Here is a 22,292-nt window from a genome sequence, read left to right as displayed (position 1 = left end):
GAGCGCCGCTGCGGCCTCGTGAGTCCCTGTCTGAGGCGCAGTTTCCTCCTCTGCAAAATCGGGTGACATGCCCCCTGGAGAGTTGACCTGGGGATTACATTACTGAATCGCGGAAGGTGCCAGTGCTACAGCGCAGCGCCCTTCACGGGAAGTGCCTCCCTGCCCGGGGGCCCCAATCCTACGGGCTGGGTTACCTAGCACAGCGCAGACCCTTCCGGGAGCGAGCAAGGGGCGGAGGGGGGCTCGGTTCAATTGAGGTCGGGTTGGTGTGGTGCAGGTGTCTTCTCTTTAGGGCAACAGGGGTCCTCTCCATTGCCCTGGTCCCTCCAAGTTCGCTGAGTACTATGTGGGTGAGAGGCCTCTGTTCTGCCCATTGTACAGTTGGAAACACTGAGACTCAGGAGACACGACTTGCCTCCCCAGGTAATAACCAGTAAATGGAGAACTTCGATCCTCTGCCGCAACCCCTTACGGAGTGAATGAGGCAGTCCTGGCCCTTCACAGGCTCATGGGGGGAGGGGGCGTGTGGAGGGTGGAGTGGGGGAGACTGTGGAATAAAACAAAGTAGAAAAGGCTGAAAGACTGGAACCCCATCAGCTAAGTTGGGCACCCAGGTGCCTGAATCCCAGCCCCTTTCCTCCAGATTCTTTCCCGCAGTCCTGGTCCCTCCCAGTGCCTCAGTGCTCCTGTCTGTAAAATGGGCAGAGTTCCAGCCTGCCAGCTTCCTCCCTAGGCCCAGATCAGTACAGCCTCGTTCCCCCTCTTCCTCCCACCTTGCCCGAGTGTCTTCCAAAGGCTCATTCATTCACAAACCGTTATTGATTTTCTCCTACATGCTAGACAGGGTGCTGGAGTGCTAGACACTGCAGGGGGTGGCTGGGAGGGGGGCCTTCCCAGTCTGCTGGGGGAGGCAGACGTGTAAACAGATGCTGCCACGAGGCAGGATGTGATAAGAGCTAGGATGGCAAGGTGGACCTTTCTGACCCCTGGGTGATGGTCACACTGACCCGGCTGCTGGAGGACTACTGTCCCACTGGCCTCCCATGTCCCAGATGTCCCCCCAGTGCCCCTGCCACGCCCCAGCTGGGCCCAAAGCATTCCCCCTGATGAATCAACAGGAAAGAATGCTCCCAGCCTTGGGTCAGTGGCAGCAGCAGCAGCCCAGCTCCTCCCCCAGGGACAATGAGGCAGCTGTGGGCCGGGGTGCCAGGTATGCCTCGGCCCCCTCCCCATGCCCAGCCACCTCTCATGCGGAGCCAGGAACAACACGGAGGGCTCGGAAAACGTAGGCTCCACCTGCTGCCAATCACCCACCGGGGCCTGGCCGCCCAGAACTAAAAATACCCTGGAGCCTGGGGGCTGGCCTGGGCTAGCGCCCAGAGAGTGAATCGACATTGCCCGGAAGTCCTTTAAGCTGTAAGACTCCGGGCAGAGGCTGAGGCTGGGGAGCAGTGGAAGGAGGGATCTCCCCCGGGGTCACTGTGAGCTCCCTCCTTGAGAAGTGAGAGGCTCCTTAGCAGGCCCAGACCCCCCCATGACTTACTAGCAGTGGGATTTTCTCAGCTGAGTGGCTGTCTCCTCATCCTTAAATGCTATTGCTGTGGGGCTCACATGGGACAGTTCAGCTCATCTCAGTGAGCTTTGACTTGATGGAGACTGCCTGCTTTCTTCTTCGTGCATGACTGTGCTCACAGCCTCGGCCACCCCCAGACCCTCTGCTACACTCTTGATATACAGGTCTGTGTCCACCTGGACTCTGGGGGCCCCTGAACTTCTTCTTTACCTCTAAACCCAGATTCTATCGCAGGGCTTGGCACATGGCAAGTGCTCAGTAAGTGCTGGAGAGCTGAATAAATGGGCCTGCTTTGAGCTGGTCCTTGGGCCAGAGCCGGGGAGACGCAAACAAGCCAGATGTGGTCCCCGTCCTCAAGGAATCTGAAGAGTGGTGGGGGAGACAGACCCCCAGTCAACCAACAGATGAAGCATCATTGTCATCATCATGCAGGTGCGGAGCAGTTGCTCTCTCTAGCACCTCATTTAATCCTCTTAAAATTCCTATGGACAATACTTTCATCACCCTCCTTTTACAGATGATGAAACTGGGGCACAGAGAGATTAAGTGACTTGGCCAAAGTCACACAGCTATAATCTGCAGAGGGTGGCAAGTGGTAAATGGGAGTGGAAGCACAGGGCTGTGGGTATAGAGGAGGGAAGTCTGAGGATTGAAGGCTTCCTGGAAGAAGTGTCTTGAAAGATGGATATGACTCACCATATAGAGAGGTGGGAAAGTGGGCTGGTCTGACTAAAGCTTTGGAGCCATGGAGCACTGTAGAGCTGTCAGGAGCTATCCCATCTCCCTTCTCCCCTCACCCAGTCCTCAAGGCCCAGGGTATAAGCATCACCATCTGCCCGCCTCTCCCAGGGTGAGCTGAGAAGCTGAACAGTAGCGAACACAAACTTCTTCCACAAGGGGTGTTTCTCAACCCTGCAAGGTCAGGGCCTGCATTCCTCCCAAGGGGGAAGGCCAGAGTCTCCTGCAGAGAGCTGTGACCTAGCACATGGCCAGCAGCACCCGGGGAGAACCTGGCTAGAGAACTCAGTACCATGCCTGTGGGGCAAACCTTCCTTCTCAGTGGCCTTCAAGACAGTCCCGCCCCACCTCCTTTGAAACTCAATATGGAGGAAATTGTACAGCTGGGAATCGGGGGACCTGAGTTCTAGTTCTGGCTTTCTGAGCTATGTGGCCTTGGGCAAGTCATTTTGCTGAGCCCGAGATCCTGCATCCATTTGTCCTGCCTTTGCACCTCTGCCCCTCTGACATCCAAGGGCCAAACTGCTCTCCTCTCGTCCCTGCATCTTGGCTGTCCCGACTTCAGTAAATCCTGTGCAGACTGATCTTCCCGACGTGTTGTCATGCCCGAGCTCAAGAATCTTCAATGGCTCACTGTTACCCACAGAATATGGAGAATCCACTGTTGCTCTTCCTGTTCCTCTACCCTTTTCCTCTTCTGACTTCATTTTCCATGTTCTACCTATCCTTCAGGCCTAACAGATTCCAACTCCTCTTCGAATGCGTCCATGAAGCTGGTGTGAATACTTTCAAAGAGTCACGGAGCTGAACGGGACAGTCTCTGCCCTTTGATTGCTCACCACCCAGTGGGAGAGATGACTCAAAGACACAGCAGTGATGGAGAGGAGACTGTGATAACAGAAAGCAGGACAAATTGTGGGGGGCGGGGGGGGGGTGGTGAGGAAGGGACCATTCCGACATAGGATGGGACAGGCTTTTCGTTTGCTGAGAGCTGTTTAACCAGGCGCAGGACTTTCGTTCAGAGGGGGCACAGGAGCTGAGGGGATTCTGAGAAGTCTTGGGGGTGGCGGAGTGAGTCAGTGCATGTAGCAGGGCTGGAGAGGCTAGCCCGGGAGATGGTTCCTGGGGGGAGAGGAGAGATGAGCTGGCTGCAGTAGGGAGAGGAAATCTGGGGGAAGAACAGAGCCCGTTACTAGAAATTTTAGGAAGTTTTGCTTTGTGATGTGCACTGTCACCTTCCCCCTGTTCCTCTGAAACCTTCAGAAGACTCTCCATTACTCAATAACGTTTGGAGTTGGACAGGTCCCCCCCAGTATTCGCAGGGCCTGGGCATGAGTCAGAGGGGGTCTCATGCTGTCCGTGTAAGTGTCTAAGAGTTAAAGATCAAACGAACTCGTTGTTAGATAACATGTGGTCTGTCCTCCTGCCTTGACAAAGACACCTTCAGAAAGAGCTGGAAGGCCAGGTTTGAATCTGGAACTTTCCACTCCTTGGGGTTCTGTGTGAACATGTTACAGGGAGTGTCTACCCCTGGCCCTGAGCCCCACTGTGCCCCCGCCTCCCCCCCCAACATCCCACACAGCGAGGTGCCTTCTGCTGTGAGAGGAGCACGCACGCTCCGGGCTCTGTGCAGATCTCCGCAACAGCCGCCCTTTGGCTCCCGAGCCTGGGTGCACAGGCTGGAGGCACAGCCTGCTCTCAGGAGGAAGGGCTGGAAGCAGGCTCCTGCCTCCCCGGCAAGGAATTCCTGGAGCAGGGGTCTGGAAATGGGATTGGGGCTCGGGGGGCGGGGGGCACATCCTCTTGGCCCTGTGGACTTCGTGCCCCCACTCTATGAGGGGTGGGTTTGCTTAGAGCTGGGCGGTAGGAACCTTAATCTTGCCTAGTGCCGTCTTGAGCCGGTACAGTGGGCCTGCCGTACCGACGGTTCCGCATTCGCAGATTCAAAGGCCTGCGATGATTGCGTCTGTGCTGAACATGTACAGACTTTGTTCCTTGTCACTTTTCCATAAGCAATACAATACAACAACTGTATACATAGCATTTACACTGTATTAGGTATTATAGGGAACTGGAGATGATTAATCTACACGGGAGGACGTGTGCAGGATATATGCAAATACTACGCCCTTGCATATAGGGGACTTGAGCGTGGATTTTGGTATCTGCAGTGGGCCCGGGACCAATCCCCCCCATACCGAGGGAAGACCGTATTTACCTCTTCATAGATTCATACCCTTGGGAGGGGGGAGCAGGGTCTGGGAAGTGGGGTGTTTTGGGGGGAGGACAGGGAGGATCCTAAGAACCTATAGCTGGCAAGGCAGAGAGCCCAACTCAGACACCCCCATTTCTGTCCCCGCCCTGGGATCCCTAGCACAAAGGCCCTGAATTCCCACAGATGTTTGGGGGTTCAGTTTGACTTGATACCAATGTTTTAACGCTCCTTTCTGCCCCACAGCCTTTTTTCAGGGCCCCCCAACAAGATCCAGGCTCTCACTTCATTAACCCATTTCTCACATGTAAGTCGTCACATGAGGAAGGTCATCAGGGTCAACAGTCTCAGCCATCATCATCATTCCCTTCCTCTCCCTCTAACCACCCCTCCCCCGCTGCTCTCCCTTCACCTTTTCTGTCCTTACCTCCCCCTCCCAGCCACACAGCCTTGTCTAAATTCTCCCCAATCTTCTCCAGTTCCCTTGAGACCGTCTCCCCCTCCTCTACTCCCTCCCCCCAATTCCGCCTGCAAACCCCACATTTCCCTGTCTCAGCAGCTGAGCAGGCACAGTGTCTGCACACGCTTCTATTCTGGTAAATTAAAGTCATAAGTTCTGGGGGAAATGAGATGGAATGAAGACGCAGTGCCACAGCCCCAAAGCCCCCAAGGTCCCCTCGGAATCTGACACAGGTCTGCACTGACCTTCTCACCTGCCTGTAATTGAACCCCTTTTTCCTCAAGCAACGCTAGACAAGTTAAATTAAAAAACATTTCTTATTCCACACTGCTTTCCTGGATCTTTTAAAACGACTAAGATAGTGACTACATTGCTTCTCCCCAGATGAGATCAGTGGGCTTTAGTGGGCTAACCTGGGAACCTTGCAGCCTGCACAACATCCCCTCTAGCCTGGAGTCTTGCCTCTTCTCAGCCCCTTTAGGAAGATTGTCAGCTATGTGAGGGAAGAGCCAAACTCAAGGCTGAAGTGTTAGGGGCCACTCCTAGCCCCGGATCAACCGCTTGTGAATTCCCTCTGGGATAAATTGAGGCAGTCAGGGAAACAGGTGTTCAGGAGCAGAGCTGTTGATTATAGAGAGGTGCATATGCCCTAAATACAGCTTTGTATTCTTTCGCATCTGAGTTGGTTGATCCAGAGCTTTGCAAACATTTTAAAGGTTCTTTGTGAGGAATTGGTTTTATCTCCCCAGCTGGAATGTAAGATCCTTCAAGGCGGAGCCTGACAGACTCCGAAGGGGTGATTTTCATGTAGCCAGCCAGTGTTCAGCTTCCAGCAACCAGGAGAGGGCAGCAAGGAGCTGTCTGGGTGGAGAATTCCCTTGACCAGGCCATCCAGCGGGGAGGGTGGGGACCTGCCAGGTTGGAGGTCAAGGGAGATCCATGGATGAAGCAGGAGCTGAGTCAAGACTAGGGCCAGAGAGCTGGAGGCGGGATGGGGAGCCATCGGCATCGAAGGCCAAACCAGGAGTGAGGGTGGGGGTGCCAGGGGGAGAGAGAAGCCCGACTAGAAAGCAAGGGTAATCTGACGGGCCTGTTCAGACAACACCAGACAGAGCGAGAGGCGGGCCTGGCGGTCTCACACGGTAGCTCAGCAGTTCTCTGAGTGTGGTTGCAGACCAGCAGCATCAGCATCACCTGGGGAGCCATTACAAATGCCAATTATCAGGCCCCACCCCAGACCTGCTCCATCAGAAACTCCGGGATGGGGCCCAGCATCTGTGTTTCGACAAGTCCTCCAGATAATTCTAAAGCCTGCTAACATCAAGAACCACCTCTCTAGACCACACCCTTGGAAAATGTTTGCACTGACGGAGTCTAGAGCCCTGGAGTGCAGCCCTCTCCGGGGCCCTCTTGCGTTGGGAGAAGCCTCCTCCACTCATGATGGGCTGGGTCTTTGGGGACCGCCGTCTTCTACATCCCAGTTACTCCCAAATGGGTTTTCATTCCCTTCATGTTGGGGTGGGAGGGCCATATATTCTGTCCTTCACAGAGTCCCCAAAGAGTCCATCACTGGGGTGGGGTGGAGGGGTTCCTTGTTACTGTCTTCAGGGGGCCACTTGTGCTGGGCCAGGAATGGGAGTTCAGGCCAACATCTGGATTCTGGCAGAATCTTCCTGCATGACAGGAATTTCACCATCTATTCAATACTGCAAAAATCTATGCCATGGGAACATCAGACTAAAGTCTAAAATCTTCCGGAAGATCAGTTGGCCAACAGTGTCATTGACGCCCACCAGCTCTGGGCAGGCAGAGGGGACCCGGAACCTGTTCCACAGGCCGCCTCCTCCCCTGGGAGCTGGTCCTGGCTTGCGTAATTCCCAGTAGATCCCAAGTGGCAGGAATAATTCTTAGTCCTGGACCATTCTCGGTATATCAGTGGCCAGAGAAGAGTTAAATAGCCTCAAGGTTGTTGATTTATTCACAAAGGAAACTGCCCAGAAAGGACAAGAAAAGCTTCATTTCCTAGCCATTAACTGAAAACCGCTTTTCTTAGGACGGCTTGACCTCTAAAGTGTTGACTGAACTATCCAGAAAAAAGTGTAGATAAACGACATCTCCTTTTAGCATTGAGCGTGAGTAAACAAAGTAGGAGAGAAGGAATTCCACCAAGATATCGGCAGAAACTTAACTTGTTAGGGGAAATAATTTCCTCTCCTCATTACCAATTAATGAGCATAAGCTTCTGCCCATCAGCACCCTTTGAATTGCTGTCACCGTGGTGAGGTGGTGTGACAGGAACTTGGTGTAATGCCTATGCCTTTGGTGAGGATTTTCAGACCAGACCTAACAGGTGAATGTGTCTCATTCAGGTTGGGGCCTTATCCTGTACTAAACATCGGGCATGGATCCATCATATTTGTACAGAGAATACTTTGCTAGTCATGGTGGGGACACAAAGATGTAAAAAACCAGTTCCTGCCCTCAATGTAAGTCTTGTAAGTCATGAATTATATTTATATCATTGTGTGAATTACATCAGCCAGTGAAATCTGTTTGTATAGATGAGATCATCCTCTTATTTATTTAACACATGTTTGTTGAGCACCTATTATTTATGTAGCCATTTTGGGAAATCTAAAAAAGTAAAAATAACCCCTGTTTCCCAGGCTCCAGGGTACTGCTGGGGTCACACTCGTGGTAAAGGCCCTATTTTCTAGGTTCTAGTCTCTTTTCTGTAGGTCGCACTTCCAGCACCATCACCCCCCAATCAAATTCTCACTCGATTTACATCTAGGAGTTTTCAGGGGGTAGTCAACACGTGCTCATAAACCAGGCTACAAGCAACGGTTAGATTGCACCATCTTCCATCATCTTCCATGCACATTGGCACCCTCCTTTTCCCCACTGTTGATGTCCTTTACCTGAGAAGTTTCCTGAAAAACTTTTCAAGTATTTGTGGTTAGTGCCTACTGCAAAAAATGCTGAGGTCAAAGCCAGAGGGGCTAGCTCTTGATGCGTCTAAAGCTGCCACCCTTCAAGGCATAGAATGGTGCTGCCTTCCCTCAGAAGTGAGGAAAATGCCTGTGCCCCACGGTGCTGTGCTGTGTCACCTGCACTCTGTCCTGTGTCACTGGCCTACGGCCCACCTTTTCACCAGTTCCCCCCTGTTGACTATTGTAGCTTTATAGTTAGTCTGACATCAGACAATGAGTCCTCCAACTTTGTTCTTCTTCAAAATTGTTTCGGTTATTTTAGTCCCTTTGCCTTTCTGTATACATTTTAGAATCAGCTTGTTAATATCTACAAAAAAGCCCACCAGAATTTCGATTGGGATTGCACTGGATTTATAGATGAGTTTGAGGAGAAGTCATATTTTAAGAACATTGGGCCTTCCTTCCCACCCAGAAACACAATATAGTTCTTGTTTATTTTTTCTTTGATTTCTTTAATCAGTGATTTCTAGTTTTCAGCATAAAGATCCGACACATGACACACTTATGTTAGATTTATGCCTAAGTATTCCATATTTTGGTAATATTGTAAGTGGTACTGAAAATTTTTAAATTTCTAATTGATCCTTACTAGTATATAAAAGTCCAATCAATTTTTACATATTGGCATTGTAGTCTGTGAAATTACTAAACTCACTTCCAGTCATTTATAGATTCCTTGAAATTTTCTACATAGAAAAGCATGTCATCTATGAATAGAGACAGTTTTATTTCAACCTTTCCAATCTGTACGCCTTCCATTTCTTTTTCTTGCCTTATTGCATTTGTGGGGTCTCCAGTATGGAGTTGAGGAGGAAGGATAAGGGGGGACATTCTTGCCTTGTTTCCAGTCTCAAGGGCAAAGCATTTAGTCTTCCTGCATTAAGTACGACGTTACCTGTATGTTTACCTGATGGCACATAGCATTTACCATTTCATCTACGTTGTCAAATTTATATGTGTAGAGTTGTCCATAGTATTCTCTTCTTATCCTTTTGATGTCTGCAGTGTTTGTCATTACATTCCCTGCTTCATTCCTGATATTAGTAATTTGTGTCTACTTTCTCCTTTTTGTCTTTTTCTTGCTGGAGGATTGTCAATTTTGTTGATCTTTTCCAAAAACCAGCTTTTTGTTTCATTGACTTTTCTCTGTCATTTTTTCTGTTTTCAATTTCTGCTTCTGTCTTTATTATTTTCTTGATCTTATTTGGGTTTGTTTCATTCTTTGCTTAGGTTCTTGAGGTGGGAAATTAGATGATCACTTTGAGACTTTTCCTCTTTTCTAATGAAGCATTTAATGCTATATTTTCCTCTTAGCATTAATTTATCTCTGTCCCATAAGTTTTGATAGGTTGTATTTTCATTTTCATTTAGTTCAATGTATTTTTTGTTTCTCTTGAGACTTTTGCTATGACCCATGAATTTTTTAGCAGTATATTAATTTCCAAGTGTTTCGAGATTTTCCAGTTGTATTTCTGTTATTGATTTCTATTTGATTTTACTTGATCAGATAACACTCTGTATGATTTAAATTCTTTCAAATTTGTTGAGGTCTGTTTTGTGGCCCTGGATATGGTCTATCTTGATATATGTTCTAGAAACACTTGAAAAAGAATGTGTGTTCTGCTGTTATTGGGTAGAGTGTTCTATAAATGTCAATTAGATCCTGTTGGCTGATGGTGTTTTGAATTCTTCCACATTCTGCTGATTTTCTGTCTTGTTGTTTTATCAGAAAGAGGAAAGTTGAAGTCTCCAACTGTAATTGTAGATTTGTCTGTTTTTCTTTCAGTTCTGTCAGTTTTACTTCACATATTTGCAGCTCCATTGTTTGTGAATGCATATTTAGGATCGCTATGTCTTTTTTTTGGACTGACTCTTTTATTATAATGTAATGCCCCTCTCTGTTTCTGGTCATTATCTTTTCTCTGAAGTTTACTTGATATTACTTTACCCGATATTAATATAGCCACTCCTGCTTTCGTTTGATTAATTTTTGAATGAAATTACTTTTCCTATCCTTTACTTCCAAGCTGCCTATATTATTATATTTGAAGTGAGCTTCTTGTAGAGAGAACATAGTTGGATCATTTTTTTAATCCACTCTGCCAATCTCTGCTTTTTAACTGGTGTATTTAGACCATTTACATTTAATGCAATTATTGATGTATCATTGCTTAAGTCTGTCATTTTATTTTTGTTTGTTCTGTTTTTTGTTTCTCCCTTTTCTTTTTCCTGCCTTCTTGTGGGCTACTTGAACACTTTTTAGAATTCCATTTTGATTAATCTATAGTGTTTTTTTTTTTTTTTTGAGGAAGATCAGCCCTGAGCTAACTACTGCCAATCTTCCTCTTTGTGCTGAGGAAGACTGGCCCTGAGCTAACGTCCATGCTCATCTTCCTCTATTTTTATATGTGGGATGCCTACCACAGCATGGCGTTTGCCAAGCAGTGCCATGTCTGCACCTGGGATCTGAACCAGCGAACCTTGGGCTGCCTGAGAAGCAGAACGTATGAACTTAACCACTGTGTCACTGGGCTGGTCCCTAATCTATAGTGTTTTTGAGTGTATCTCTTTGTGTAGCTTTTCTTAGTGGTTTCTTTCACTATTGCATTATATATACCTAATTTTTCACAGTCTACTGGTATTACCATTTTTTCAGTTAAAGTGAACTGTAAAAACCTTATCTTCCTCTATGCCTCTTTATCCTGCCCAATTAACAATATAGTTGTCTTGTATATTTCTTTTACATAAATTCATAACCACATCATACAGTGTTATAATTTTTGCTTCAACTGTCAAACGTAATTTAGAAAACTCATGAACAGAGAAAAATAGGTATTTTACCCATTTTTTCATTTTTCTTTCTTTCTTCCTGGCGTTCCAAAGTGGCTTCTTTTTATCGTTTTCCTTCTGGTTAGAAAACTTCTGCTAGCCATTCTTTTAGGATAGATCTCTTGACAACAAATTCTCTTAGCTTTCTTTCATCTGAGAGTGCCTTGATTACCCCTCCTTTCCTGAAGGATTTTGTTGTTGTTGTTCTTGCTAGATTTAGAATTGTAGCTTGACATTTCTTTCCTTTCTTGAAAATGTTGTGCCATTTATTTCTGGCCTTGTTGGTTTCTGATGAGAAATCCACTGTCATCCAAATAGTCTTTTCCCTGTAGGTAAGGTCATTTTTCTCTTGCTGCTTTTGAGATTTTTCTTTCTCTTTGGTTTTCAGAAGTTTGACCATGATGTGTCTTGGTATGGATTTTTTTGGGTTTATCCTGTTTGGAGTTGGTTCATCTTCTGAAATTTATGTATTTTGTATTTATGTCTATGTATTTTGCCAAATTTGGAAAATTTTCAGGCCATTATTTCTTCAAGTACTTTTTCCAGTCCTGCCCTCTTTCTCCTCTGCTTCCAGGACTCCAATTACATGAATGATGAATATTAGATCTTTTGTCATAGTCCCACAGTTCCCTGAGGCTTTGTTCATTGTCTTTTTTTTTTTTTTTTAAGTCTATTTTCTCTACCTTGTTCAGATTAGGTAATTCGTATTTCTCTCTGTCTCTCTCTCTCTTTTTTTTGTGAGGAAGATTGGCCCTGAGCTAACATCTGTTGCTTATCTTCCTCTTTTTGCTTGAGGAAGATTGTCACTGAGCTAACATCTGTGCCCATCTTCCTCTACTTTATATGTGGGACGTCCTCCACAGCATGGCTTGACCAGTGGTGTGTAGGTCTGCACCCAGGATCCACACCCACAAACTCCAGGCAGCTGAAGTGGAGCATGTGAACTTAACCACTGTGCCAGCTGGCTGGCCCCCCTATTTGTATCTGCTTGAATCCACTCATTCTTTCCTCTGTTCTCTCCATTCTGTTCTTGAGCTCATTCACTGAGATTTTAAATTTTGGTTATTGTATTTTTCTGTTCTAAAATTTCCTTTTGGCTCTTCTTTATATCTTCAATTTTTTTTCTGAGACTTCCGATTTCTTTGCTGAAGCTTTTTATTTTCCTTTTGCTTCAACTGCGTTTGTATTTGTTGAAGTATTTTATGGATGCTTTAAAATCTTTGTTAGATAACTCTAACATCTCTGTCATGCTGGCATTGGTATCTCTTGAGGGCCTTTTTCATTCACTTTGAGAGCTCCTGGGTTCTCAGTATAATGAGTGATTTTTCTCTTTTTTTTGAGGAAGATTAGCCCTGAGCTAACATCTACTGCCAATCCTCCTCTTTTTTTGCTGAGGAAGACTGGCCCTGAGCTAACATCTGTGCCTATCTTCCTCTGTTTTATGTGGGACACCTGCCACAGCATGACTTGACAAGCAGTGCCATGTCCGCACCCAGGATCTGAACCGGCAAACCCCAGGCTGCTGAAGCAGAACATGCGAACTTAACTACTGCACCACCAGGCCAGCCCCCTAATGAGTGATTTTTGATTGAAACCTGGACGTTACGGGTATAATGTTATGACGCTCTGGATCTTGTTTAAACTTTTTGTTTTCACCGGCTTTTTCTAGTGCTGTTTCATCAGAGGATGGGAGGGTACCACATGTTACTGCTAGTTGGGAATACAAGTCCAGGTTCCCCATCCAGCCTCCCTTGACACATGAGGGGAGGGCTCCTCATTCCAGCTGGGTGGAGGTGGTTGATTAGGCCCCCACTGACTAATGGTTGAGGGTAAAATATACTGTAACTCAACGACTATGGCTCTGGCTGTCAGTGTATCTAGATTCCATACTCACTGCATGGCAGTGGAGCAGATGCTTCATATACATGTTCCCCATCCTCTTGGGGTGATTGATGCCCCAAAGCCAATCTCCACCAAAGAGGACACAATTGGAGAAATAGTTGGCAAATAAATGCCCCAGTTTCCTATCCTTTGCTGGGGAGGAATTCTGAGGTGCATCCCTCTAAAAAGGGTCCCCGGTAGATAGAGCCCCAATTACTCACTATGGTGACCAGCTCAATAATCTATCTCCAATTGGCTTTTCTCCCTTGCCTGTATGATTCTTCTTGGTTCTTCACTTCTGCCTTCTGAGATTACCTCCCATGTAAACAATGTGCACCCTAGTCCTTGTCTCAGGAACTGCTTTCAGGGGAACCCAAGCAAATTCCACTGGTACTAAAAGTGGTCCTAGAAAGCATACTCTTAGGATGAGATTCTGGAACTGGATCATTTATCAGTTCACCCAACCCAAAGGACCACATGGATGACGGTAAGTGGGATGGTAAAAACCTCTCCTATGCTGTAGCTCACAAATATTAAGACTCTTGCCAGTGGTGTGTTGGGACAACACACAGTGGGAGAGAAAGCATTGGCTCATGCAGTAACACTAGCACTTGAATGTTGTGGGGGACATGGTAACAATAAAGATTATGGAATTGGGTGACTTTTGTATATCATTCTAGAAATCTTAAAGAAAAAAAACAAGAGGTTCAGTTAACTAGCAACTCAGAGCGTGCTGTGGAAGCCAGAGGGCGTCCCTGGCAGCATGTAAAAAGGCTCTTCTTCTCCGCATTCGTGTGGCAGACTGCTGAAACTTGGGCTCGGGATCTCCTCATAAGGGTGCAAAACTGCCAAGGATGTGGAAGCACAGTTTCAACAGGTTTCTTATGCTAAAGTGAGAACCCTGATAGGGAAAGAATGGGCCTTGAGGTCTAGGATGGGACGCATAGATGAATGTGCACGAGAAACACAAACCCTCAGATTCACCTGAACCCCCTGGGCAGGCAGGAGCATCCTCTTGGCTCTTACTAGAGAAGAGATCCCCTCATTGTCTAATTTAAACATAAAAGGAATTATTGAAAGGATACAGGAAAAGCTGAATAATCCGGGGTGGTACAAGGCAGGTTAACAGCTCAGGGGGCCCGGTGATTAGCTGGAACTAAAGGGCAGTTTATTCATTTACTGCCAGTGGAATGGCCTCTGGTCAATTCATTCAAATTTAAATTCAACCAGAGAAAGTCTGACTGGCAAGATGATGTTCGATGCCAGATCTTGCTCAGGGGGAAGAGGGTGGGTGGGAAAGCGGCACAGGGCTACCAAGACATCATGGAATGGAGGGGTTAGTTCCTCAAAGGGAAAGTGAAATGCTGGTACCACGAAAAGGGGAAAGGAGCTGAGCAGACAGAAACCCCAGCTGCCCAGTCGGGAGGCAGGAGCCAGCTCACTGTTCCTCTTCTCACCCTGACCCCCACCCCCAATCTCTACTTCTTCCCGCCCAGTTCCTCAGGAGGAGTAGGGAGAGGCCACAGATTGGTTTTTATAATTTTAGAGGATACCTCGAGTCAGCGATGAGCAATAATTAGACTGTGATTGTTCTATTTAAGTGCTTCACTTAATCAATTACAATCGCCCATGCTGCTCTGGGTATTGATTAGAGTCCTGCATTCTGGAAATCTTGAAGCACCCCCCTGGGATGCTACCCTGATGCTGCGATCCTCGTTGGCGTGTGAACACCTGGGCTGAAGCCGACCGTTCCATGTGGTTGCTTGAGACACTTTTTCATCTTAATTGTTTCTGAAGACAAGACAGAATAGCAGCTCCTTCTACTGCTAATCTGAATCTAAGTGGGAAGGAGCGGCCCGGTTAATGGGGCATCCGGCTGTTCCCAGGGGGCAAGGATGGGGCTGACTGCTCCAGATGCCCTCTCAGAGAAGACACGGGACACAGCCTAGAGATTGGCTGTGAACACTTGTGAGGATGATAATTGAGGAGAGGTGGCCCTGGACAGACACCAAGCCACCCCATCCACCCGTAATCATCATGGCAGGAAACAGGGGCTCAGGACTGGTCAGGGGCTCCGCTAAGCAGACAGGCCTTGAGATGCATCAGGCCTAGGCAGTGTGGAAAAGGGAGGAGGGGCTAGGTCAAGGGGAGGAGGCAAGATACAGTGGTTTTCAACCTGGCTGCACATTAAAAAAGACCCATGCCGGGGCTGGCCTGGTGTTGTGGTAGTTGAATTCACATGCTCCTCTTTGGCAGCCTGGGGTTCACAGGTTTGGATCCTGGGTACGGAGCTACACACTACTCATAAAGCCATGTTGTGGCAGGATCCTGCATAAAAATAGAGGAAGACTGGCACAGATGTTAGCTCAGGGCTAATCTTCCTCAGCAAAAAAAAAAAAAAAAAGAAGAAGAAGAAGAAAGAAAGAAAGAAAGAAAAGAAAAGACCCATACCTCGGTCTACCCCAGACCTGTTGTATCAGAATCTCTGCAGTGGTGATGGTGGTGGGATTTCTAGGCATCTGTACTTTTTAGGTTCCCAGGTGACATCTTATTGCACAGTGAAGACTGAGAATCACTGAATTAGAACAGAGTCCTCGGCCTGAGATCCATGGTGGGCTTTGAGGGGGTGTCTGTGATGTCCTCTGAAACTGTATGGAGAATCGTCTATATATATGCTTTCCTTGGGACAGGAGTCCATTGCTTTTGTCAGATTCTCCAAGTGCCTGTGACCCTCCAAAGAACACAGAGCATGAGATACAGGGGACAGAGGGCCGGAGCTGGGAAGGAGGAGGGGCATTCGGGCTGTGGTCATTCTGACACCAGCGGTTCCTTAAAGCACTCTTGTCACAACCCCACGAAGCTGCCCTCCAGCCCTCAGCTGCGCAGCCAGGCGACCTGGCCACCAGCCCTGCCAGGTACTCTCCCTGTCAGCTGCATGAAACTGGCTGCAAGCAGAGAACCACAGGGTTTGGAGGTGGATGTGGAGTAAGTAGGGATTTACCTCAGGCTCATCTCAAAATCAGGGCAGCAGAAGCCAGTTCCAAACCCAATAAGGCAGGGGTTCTAAAGTGTGGTCCCCAGACTAGCAGCTTCAGAATCACCTGGGAACTTACTAGAAATGCCAGTGATCAGGCCCCACCCCTGACCTTCTCAATCAGGAACTCTGTCACAGCCTAACAACTGCCTCGCAACAAATCCCCGGGCTGACTCTGGCGCACACTGAAGTTGAGAACTGCTGCTGTGGGGGAGGGCGCGCCTCCTCATTTGCTGAAGGATGTGCTCGGGGTCAGCTGAGCCCCTGGGTGAGGCTGATCCAGCAGGTTGAAACCCGTCAGTACCCACAGCTGAGAAAGTCTCTGCAAGGGCTGAGAGCTGAGATGCTCCCGAAGCTGTCGCGGGTGAGAGGAAGGACTGGACTGCCACGTTCGTTTGCTGAATTGGAAAACAGACTCTGGAGGGGCCAGGTTTTATACCCTGTTTCAGACACACAGGGACCTCTAGTCGATGGTTCTAGTAGTCAGCTAAGACGTATGGTCTTGACTTTGGGAGAAGATGCAGGGCTGGAGATGTGCTCATCAGCAAGTCGGTTTAAATCGCACAGGAAAAGAGTGAAGGGGTGAAGGGAGCCGAGTACAGAATCCAAGTCCTTCAGAATCCTCTCACTGGTCACAGGGCGTCTGCTCTGGGGCAGCCCTGAGTTACCCTCTCAGCGAGGAGCTGGCAGTCCAAGTGGGAAGAGGAGAGCTGCACACAGGGAGCTGGTACTCCTTGCAGTGAAGAACTTCAACAGAGGAGGGGGCCTATGAGTGTTTGGGGAGCATGGAGGATAGAGGGAAGCCTTGCTTGGGGAGCGATCCCAGAGGGCTCTCGTGGGGGGGCGGCCACGTGTGGGGCTCTCAGGGCAGGCAGTTATTCACAGGGCTACAAACTGGTGGGGACGGCATCCCAACAGCCTCCCACATGGGTCTTAGGGAGCTGAAACTCCTGGCCAGCTGGAGCTCGAGATCGTTGGAGGGGACCACGGGGAGGGAAGGCTGGGGAGGAGGTGAGTGCTGGATTGGAGGGAGCACCCAGCCCAGGGCAGGAGTTAGCACCCTGGTTTAGAGGGGAGGATACAATCAAACGGTGGCTTGGGAAGAGCAATGTGGTGGCACAAGCTGGAGACTCCTGAGTGGGGAGAACAGCTGGGCGTCCCAGGTGTAAAGTGGCATGGATCCTCATTAAGGTGTAGACAAGTTAGGGAAAGAAGCTAGTGTTCCAGCTATGGGCCTGGTAAGCAATTAAAGGCTTTTCATTGAAGTGTGGAGGGTCAACACAGTGTTGCCCACCCTACCAGGAGTAATCGCAGGGCCATTTTCTTCCTTCTCCGTCCCCTAGCCCAGGGCCTAGGCTGGGGAAGTGCCCATAGATAGGCTGTGAATGAAGCCAAGGACTTGTGCAAAGAAACATGGTCAGTAACCAGAAAAAAAAAGGGGGAGGAGGAGTTAAACATTCGTCAGCAGGGGTGTGATTAACTACCCATAGGGTAGCCCTGCTATGAAGCACAGAGCAGGAGAGAGCAAGAATGAGGCAGATCGACGCGCACTGACGTGGAGTGGTTTCCTGGCATTTTGTAAAGTGAAGAAAGCAAGCTGCATACCAACGCACACGGAATGATGCCATTCGTATAAACAACAAGGACTTCAGATTATATATGAGCATGCAAATGCCTTTTTAAAAAGGTCTCAAAAGATGCACAACCAGTGATTGACAGGGGTCCCTGCAGGGGAGGAGGAGAGTTACAGAATGGATATGAGGCGGCCCTCACACTCGGTTTTGTTGTGGAGCTGGGGAACAGCAGTGGCCTGTGTTGCATGGCTAGGAGCAGGGTGAGATGAGAATAAGCCCTGTTGCAGGGATTCTCTAGCTCCAGTGTGCACCAGAGTTACCAAGCAGCTGGTTGAAATGCAGGTTCCTAGGCCCCATCCCAGCCATAACGAAGCAGGATGTCAGGGAGAGGCCCGTCTCACATTTGCATTTTAACCAGCTGCCCCCGATTCTGATGCCAGTGGTCCCTCGAAGCACTCCTGTGGCCACTCCATAAAACTGCCCCCACCTTGGCTCAGCAGCCAGGGCTCGGCCACCAGGCTTGCTGGGTAACTGGGCAGGGCGACTTCCCCTTCAGAGGTGGGGGAGGCTGGGGAGTGCCGCATGGGGCAGCCCTTCCCTCTGAGCGTGCTCTTCAGTGGGATATACGCCTTCCTCAACAACCATGGCTCACCACTCTACTGGGAGCTCCGTGCACTGAGCTGGATGCAGCTGCCTTCTTGGGACCTTCATATATCGAGGGACCAAGGTACCCGCTCAACTTCCCTGGGCAGCTTTTAAAAGAGACCTGAGCCACCCAAATCATCATTCCCAAATTCATTTGGAATTCAAAGCAAGTAGGAAAAACTGGCATTAATTAAATATTTAATTGATGTCCATTAAGTCTAGACTATTGGTTTTAGTTCAAATTTATGACACAGTTGTATTTTTTATAGCTGCGCATATATTGCATATAGGCCATTGGTTTCCTTCATGCAATAAAGTGTTCAGTATATTTATGCCCATTTTATAGGACTTGGAGCTTAACTGGAGTACCGTAAGTGATTATGGAGACCTACAGTATTTGCTTTTACGATGTTGGTGGTGGTATCACTGATAAATTTGCTAAGTCACCACTGATTGCAACCCTGGGCCTCTGGGAAGATGTGGGCTGCTTTACAACAATCCATTTTATTGTGCACTTTTCAGGTACCTGTTGAGGCAAAATGGAGTCTTTTTGTACCTTTACGAGGTGGGGGTTGAACGTCCTCTCACCTCGTGTGGCCAAGGCAAGGTCCAGAAGCCAACTTCTATGGCTTAAAACGTGAGTCTGGAGGTTCAGTGCAGACTGGAGGGGCTGTGAGTGATAGAGGGATGCGGGTGGGATGGGAACACGCAGGTGTCCTCTTGCTCCTCTGGCCAGGGCCTCTGCCCTGTCGGGGGACCCTTTCCACCAGCGAGGAGGGGCTTGAGAATTTCTGGTCTTCTACAAACAACAAAACCCATGCTGGGTTCAGTTGGGGTTCCAGGCTGAAAATTGGGCCAGAACTGGCCCTTCTTCCGGAGTAGCCCTTGTTTTCAGTAAGTCAATTTTGCATAACTTTAAATTTCTAAAGTGGATAAAGTAGGCCCCACTCTGTTTTAATTCATACAAGAGCGGAGGGAGAGTTTTAGAGAGCTGAGGTCCAACATCCTTCTTTGAAGTTTAAAACACAACAATAACAACAATCAAGCAACAAACAAGATTGAGCTTTCCTGAAAGCACGCTGTGTGTATGTGTGTGTGTGTGCGCGCCTGGACATGTGTGTGCCAGGCCCACACAAGGGCTGTACACGTGCTGCCAGTTGACCCTCAGAACAGCCCCACGATGGAGCACTATCATCATCTCTACTTATAGATGAGGAAAGTGAAGCTGGTGAGTTGAGTGACTTGTCCATGGTCACCCAGCCAGAAAGTGGCTCGGCTTTGAGCCAGGTCTCCCTGCTTCAAACCCCAAGCAGCTCTCAGCTCCCCGCCCTGGGGAGCTCACTGTGGTCGAGTGAGGAGTGGAGGCGGGACTGAAGGCACGGGGTGGCAGGGAGGGGGGGTCCAGAGAGCAAGTTCAGACACAACCACAAATTTATGGCCACTTTTGCCAGAATGGATCTCTGTCCTCTGGATCAGCTCTGTTCCCTGGCCCCTAAGTCTGAGAACAGTTCCTGCACCACCAGAAACTTCTTGGTTGTGAAACATAGATTTTGCATAAGTACAAAGGAACTTTTTTTATTTCAGGAGGGGCTCTTTCCCCCAGCGTGGCTCGGAGGTAGGGGACACGTGGGGTCTAAGCCTTTATCTGGACCTTCTTCTGATGTTCACCACAGAGCCTGACCATGTCACAATCAAAACACCTTCATCAAACCTGCAAGAATCAGCCCTAGTCACCTGAGGTTCAGAGAGCCCAAGCAGCCTGCCCAGAGGCACACAGCAGAGTCCAGCCCAGTCTCTCCCCGTGATGTTCATGTCTTGCTGAGTCCACCTAAAGCCTCAACTTGAGGTGTTCTCAGCCTTGAACACACCTGGTGTTTTGGAGAAAGCCCCACATGGCTCACATTCGCTCTGGCCCACCATGTAATTCACTCCTGGGCTTCATTTTTATTTCAGTTCACTGGGTTCCCCTCTCCTGACCTCCATCTTAGCAGGGGAGGTCAGGGGTGTCCAGTGGTTACAGCGACGGGAGAGTATGACTACGTAGGGGCAGTGAGAGTTTTGGGGGCGATGGAACTGTCCTGTATCCTGATTGTGGTAGGGGTTGTGTGAATCTATATATGTGTTAAAACTCATGGGACTGTGCACCAAAAGTAAAATAAAAATAAAAAAGCAAAGGATCGACCTCTGCTGGAACACATCTAGCTCTGACAGTACCAGGAAGAGGGACTTAGCATGGAGGAGGGTGGTTCTGGGGCCCATTTCGTGGACCCTCCCTTCTTGCTCTCCAAACCGGCGGGCAGGGTCCTTCTTCGGGTTCCAACCCAGCACATCAGCCCATTGGGTGGCACTGCCTTCAACTCTCGGAGGAGTGTCCCCACTGCTGACAGTCCCCTTTCTTCCCCCATGGAGCTGGGCCAGTGGGTATGGCAGGCCCCAAGGCTTTCTCTGGACTCCTTTGGGACTGGCCAAGAGGCTCTAAGGCCCTTTTTCTTCTGGATGCTGGGGAGCAGCTGGTGGCTATGGGGGACAGACGTCTGACCTATACATCGTTGTTCCTTTGAGCTATGCTCCACTCCCTGGGAGCCCAGAGAAAGGAAGCCTGCCTTCCACTCCCATCTCCCAAATCATACACATACCCAGAGACCAACTCCCAGTCACTCCACTTGCTACGGGGAAAAGTCTCCATAATCAAATTAGGCTGAATTGGCCAAATGAGCCAGTAGCCTGGGGCATGCAGGCACGGATGCCCCGAGGATGTGAGGACCAGCTCTCTGGGTGGTGACACCGATGTTGGCAGTGCCCTCCGGCCCTGTCTATGCTGGAACACATTTCTGAGCCCGGAGCTCTGCGGATGACCGGAGAATCACAGGGTCATATCAGGAGGCAGGAGGAGAAAAGGCCAGGGTGGCGGCTTTAACCAGTTGTGAGTCCAAGAGAGGGGTCCTCTGAGTGGCAGCTGGCCAGGCCGTGGCACAGAGCCCGGTGAGCCCTGGCGGGACGGGGCTGCCGGCTCAGCTGCCTGTACTTTTCCTCGCTTACTCATCAGACTCAAAAACAACTCCACCCACTTGCGGTGAGGCTGCCCTGCATTTTTCACCTTTGGGCTATCATTCTGAGGAAGGAACATCAGCTCTGGAGGAGAGTCTTGGCCAAGTTCAAAGGGAAGGGCTTGGGGAATGGAAAGTCCTTTGAAACCTCGTTTAGATGGTGACTGCCTGACCCAGATTTTCCCCTTTCAAAAGCATGCTCAGAGCTCAAAGGCCCGGGTGTCAGGGAGACACGGGTGTGGCAGAGTCTGGGGAAAACACACCAACTGCCGCACAGCTGCAGCCTCGCTCGGAAAGACCTCAAGCCCCAGCGTCAGGCCCGACTGCACAGGGCAGCCTGGCTGGGGGCACTTCCTGTGGGGCCGCTGGGGCTGCCTCCAGAGGGTGAGGCCTGGGCCCACTGTGGTGGCCCCAGCTGGGTCTTCTCCAGGGGGCCAGCTCCTGCTAGACATGAGGCCGCACTCCCTTTTCCCTGTTTCCTGGGTATCTTAGTTCCTCTGGCCTTGGATGCTGAGACCCAGGAGGTAATCCTGGGGAACACTGCCATGGAAGTGGGAAAGAGACAGGAAGACAGAAAAGGTTTACCAAGGGAGTTACTGCTGTGGGCATCCAGGGTTTAATTCCGCTGGGAAATAGCATAGAACAGGCCGCTCAGAGGTAGCCCACCCGGGCGCAAAGGAATCGGGGTACTTACACACCAACTGGCATTGGCGAGGATTCCATCATTCTGCGTGCTTCGGCAGAGCAGGCTGCAGTGCTGGCAGTGGGAGATTGGGCCGCCAGCTCTGAAGTGGTCAAGACTGAGGGACAATGGCCTGGCACCCAGGGTGGCCGCTCCACTGGACTACATTTCCACACCTGGTCTATGCAGGCAGGTGCTTCCCAGGCTTGACACGTGGTACTCCCACCGTGATGGAGCTGGTGAAATGGGCCAATGCAAACTTTTGCATGTGCCCCCGATATATTGCAGACATCTCTGTGACAAGAAAAAGAGCCTCCTAACCTTTCTGCTTCTGGCAGGGCAGTGGGTTTGATGCTGAAAGGACAATGTCTGGTGGAGGCAGAAGTAGTGCCCCCTGGGGGGCAATTCCGGGGGAGAAGATTTTCCTGGAGAGGGGGGGTGCTCTTCTCTCTCCACATTGCATGGAGGAATTAGTTCCTCACGGTTTGTCCCCCTTTCCTCATAGGAAGGAAAGAAGGAGGAGGAAATGCCGAGACTGAGGTGTGAGGCTGCCAAGGGACTTTTCTTGGTTCCCTGTCTCCGGCCTGGGGTTGTCCCACTCTGAATGACCGGGGCGCCAGCTGG

General features: G+C 49.4%; 1 protein-coding gene across 2 annotated transcripts in view; it reads left to right on the top strand.

Annotated features, from left to right (window-relative positions):
- R3HCC1L (R3H domain and coiled-coil containing 1 like) overlaps window positions 1–22,292 on the top strand; it is a 204,127-nt gene that overhangs the window by 119,810 nt on the left and 62,025 nt on the right. The window lies entirely within an intron of this gene.

This window comes from Equus caballus, chromosome 1 (assembly GCF_041296265.1).
Source record: "Equus caballus isolate H_3958 breed thoroughbred chromosome 1, TB-T2T, whole genome shotgun sequence".
In the NCBI taxonomy this organism is placed as follows: domain Eukaryota; kingdom Metazoa; phylum Chordata; class Mammalia; order Perissodactyla; family Equidae; genus Equus; species Equus caballus.
Note: the sequence above shows the minus strand (reverse complement) of the source record. Positions and strands in the feature narration are given on the sequence as shown.